The sequence below is a fragment of the Xyrauchen texanus genome, chromosome 29 (genome assembly GCF_025860055.1).
Source record: "Xyrauchen texanus isolate HMW12.3.18 chromosome 29, RBS_HiC_50CHRs, whole genome shotgun sequence".
In the NCBI taxonomy this organism is placed as follows: Eukaryota; Metazoa; Chordata; class Actinopteri; order Cypriniformes; family Catostomidae; genus Xyrauchen; species Xyrauchen texanus.
Window position 1 is genome coordinate 2,687,704 of NC_068304.1, and position 4,118 is coordinate 2,691,821.

The window sequence follows — 4,118 nt, forward strand, 5'->3', positions numbered from 1 at the left end:
AAATGTGTTTTGACTGAATACAACAGCAGCGTTGACCTACAGCCAATGAGAGAGCAAGAAACGGGGCACGGGAAGTTTCAGTGGGAGGAGCCCTGATTTACCTGCAACAGAACATCAACTAGCATGGCTGCGGTATCAAGAAAGTCTCATTGGACCGAAGAAATGGAGGAAAAATTTGTGGAACATTGGCAGGAATACCAGTGACTATTTGACGTTTCATCTGAACTGTACCACAACCGGGTGGAGAAAGAGAAGAGTTGGAGAGAAATTGCCAATTCTCTTGAACAGTCAGGTATGCAAATAGGCAGATTTTTTAGTAGGAGATACTTTTTCATATTGTAACCAATAAAATATATGATTAAACATACACATCGTATTCTGAAATGCATAACATATGATCATGCATTTGTTTTCATATGAAGACACATATCACTTCTTGCATGCACTCTGTTATGAAACGCAATTTGGAGTCCAGGCAGAGTCTTCAAGGATTCGTCAATAGTGAAATGTTTCACCCCTGTCGCCGATTTATTCAGTCATTTGAAAACGCTACGACTTCCATGACAAGACAGGCAGTTGTGTAATATGAACGGTACCACGATCCGACGTCTTTGAAAATCGTGTAGTGTGTAGGAGGCATAACCCGCTGAAATGGCAGAAAACAATGATTTGATAATTCCCGACACGAAGGCTGTTCCAAACGCTAGACATCTTAATTTTGCTGACTCATAAGATGTAATTTTAGCCAAATTTGAAAGTAGCATCGGATGTGTCCTTCTCCGGTTAGGCGATCCCAGAATGCACCGTGAGGAGCTCGGTGGAAAAATAAATAAAAAATGGCAGACGAAGCAAGATAAATTTTGATTATAAATATACTCATAATCCATTCAGTATGAAAAAGTATACATACAAATGTGTTTAATATAATAAAAAAATGAATATTTTACGCCAAATGTGTGTGTATTATGCGTATTAACCCTTACCAGCCAGAGCGTTCAAATTTGGGAATAATTATTCCCACGGTTCCTGTCTCAATATCTTGGCCGTCCAATCACCGATTTTATTTCTGAAAACGGCCAGATTCTCATAACAATATCAGCTAAAAGCACATATAATTGGTTAAGGGGTTACTGGGCGTGAATAATAAATGTATCGTCATCATCTTCATCCTCCATTTTCCTGGGTGGAGCCAGAGAGGATATCCCGGGATATGAACTCAAGTGATGGATTGATGTCAAATTGAAAACTGAGGCGATCTTTTGAGGTATTTAACACATGTTGTCAATATTGTCAATTAAAAGTGAAAAAAAATTACATGACCATCGGCGTTCATCGGACAGGCAGCTAGCTCTATTTTTAAACAAATTTCTGTGAAACTTGCTAAATAAACATTAGTTAGCAATACTATGTACATTTATAGCTAAATATCAATAACATTTTGGCCAATTTTGTCACTTCTGGATGATAGTCAAACCTTTTTATTTATGAAGCATTTATTTGTAGCTAGTTTTTTCTGGAAAATTGACTTGACCGTCATCAGCGAGCCTCTTTTTATATCAACCTTTTTTGGCAGTTTATGTGAAACTTACTAAATAAACATTAGCTAGCAATACTATGTTACATTTGAGGTAAATATCACTAACTTTTTGGGCCAATTTTGTTGCTTGTGAAAAATCCACCTGGAGTAATGTGAGGCAGAGAGCAGATGCTGTTCAGACCTGCCTAGAAACTGGCCTGCTAGTTAGAGAAGTTATCTAGCTTTCCCATGTCATTAAAAAAACGGTAGACATCATTCTATAACTCTGCAGATAGCCTTACCCATCCATCACACAGACATGATTTTAGGTTGTGTGTAGATTCCTGTTAACAAGGAAAGTGTGAGAGGGATGTCTGCAGTTGGACATTCTGGTTAGATTTTTCAGTGTATGGAATTTTGTACTTTTTCTGTTGTAGAGATGGATAAAGACTATGGCTCCCTGCTCAGCACCCTCAAGAGGAGGCGGTAGCTGAATGCTGATGAGCTTAGGTTCATAGCAGAGGAGGATGTGGCTCATGAGGGAATGAGCAAACAGGAGGAAGATCTTCTGGATCAGGAACCATTGCAGGAAGACAAGGACCACGAGGAGATGGAGAATTAGATGGAATCTGATCCCCAGCCAAGACCATCAACTGGGTATGTATGAATGTGTATGTAATGTTTATTTCTATTTCTCATATGACTGATACTCACAGTAACACTAACACTGTTACTCTTATTATTTTGGGTATAGCTAGCCATTCTCGCACAGGTCCCAAGTCAGCTAGAAAGCGTAAATGCTCCCCTGTAGCAAATGTAAATGCTCTGTTTCTTATCCCTCGTATTCTGACATAGATTCACAGGCATCAAAACCTCTCCAATTTAAGCCTAGCCATTCATTCAGTATTGAGTTGGTGTGCGTCAGACTGTGCGGTCAGTCTCCAATATGATGTTGTGAGAAATTTACTTTTTCATGCTGTTTTTTTGCTCAGGCTGTAGTTGCTGAGACATGCAGCTTTACAAACCATCAGGAGTGGGAGCTCGTCCTAAATTGCCCGTCATATTCCAGCTACCAAGGAGCTTGGAAGGAGGTGGCCCCCGATGAATTTTACAAATTTCTTGGGTTCCTCATTTACATGGGGTTTTCAATTCTCCCTGATTCCCATCATCATTGGGGAACCAAGTCACAAGTTTTTCACAAACTGAAAAAAATCATTTTTGGTTTTTGTTTTGGAAATTATGTCACATCCATTCTTCAATTTTGCAAGTATAAATTCAATCAAGTATAAAATCACCCTAAATGGTCACCCTAAAATGGTAATACTTTCATAATTTACTCACCATCATGCCTTCTCAATATCGTATTGCATTGTTGGCAGAGACTATTTGCACTTATTTTCAATCAAGTATAAAATCACCCTAAATGTTCACCCTAAAATGGTAATACTCTCATCATTGACTCACCTGCATACCTTCTCAAAATCGTATTGCATTGTTAGAAGAGACAATTTGCACTCTGTGCAAAAAACTATGGATTCTAACTATAACTGTAGATTATTATAATAAATAGCAATTAAAAGTATGTTCTTTAGGGGCGTCACTGTAGCATTTTTTTTTTTTTTTTTTTTTTGGTGTTTATTTATTTTATCACATTCACACCATTTATTTATTTTATCACATTATTGCTATTGCAATATTGGGGCAGTTTGTCATACATTTCTGTGTTTCCATCAGTCTTGGAGTGCAAATAGCCATGCAGTGGGGCAGGTGCTATTCACATATAGTGCAAATAGTCCCTCCGAACTGTTTGTCTTCTGCTTCTTTTTTTTAAGAATATCTCAGCTGTTTTTTGTCCAAACAATGTAAGTCCATGGAATCCAAACCTTTCAAGCTTCGAGGACAGAATGGCAGAAAAAAAAGTAATCCATACAACTTGATTGGTTTAATGCATGTCTTCTGAAGCGATAGAATTGCTATGGGTGAAAACAAAGCAAAAATGTAGTCCTCATTAAAAAAAAGCTTAATGCACATCCTCCCATGCACATTCATGATAGAAGTTTATTCACGAGTAGGCTACTCACACTTTATGTGTGCACAAGGATGCATGAACAAACGTCTCTTATGCATGTATGTCTCTTTCAGAGCTTGAAAGTTTTGAACCCTGTTGACTTAAACTGAGTATGTTTACACAGGCGGTGATAATCAAACTATTGCAAGTTTATTAGTCAACAAGGATATCTAGTGGCCACTTTAAGAATTGTACCACATTGATGAGTGTAGTAGCCATTTTGTTTGTTAGACTACATAGAGCTGTTCAGTTTGTAGTCCACAAACCTGGAAGAGAATTCACCATGGGTTCCCTCTGGATTTTCCTATGGGGTTTTATAATGGGAGTTTTGGATTTATAAGTAAAATAAGGTCCGTGGTAAACAGTACTTGACGATATGTGGACGTTTTGTTCTGCAACATATATTAAACACTTTCATACCTCAAACATTTTGAAGCTGTATTGAATTAAAAACTTTTTTTTTTAAATCACATACCGGCTTCAAAATTCACATTTGAGGTATGAAATTGTGTAATATATGTTGTAGAACAAAAT

At 37.5% G+C, this 4,118-nt stretch overlaps 1 long non-coding RNA gene across 1 annotated transcript; it reads left to right on the forward strand.

Annotated features, from left to right (window-relative positions):
• The first annotated feature begins 56 nt into the window (after positions 1-56).
• LOC127623376 (uncharacterized) lies at positions 57-3,893 on the forward strand. The gene is made up of 3 exons (XR_007968051.1): positions 57-292; positions 1,954-2,173; positions 2,509-3,893. It is a non-coding gene; the product is annotated as an uncharacterized LOC127623376 (long non-coding RNA).
• The last annotated feature ends 225 nt before the right edge of the window (positions 3,894-4,118 follow it).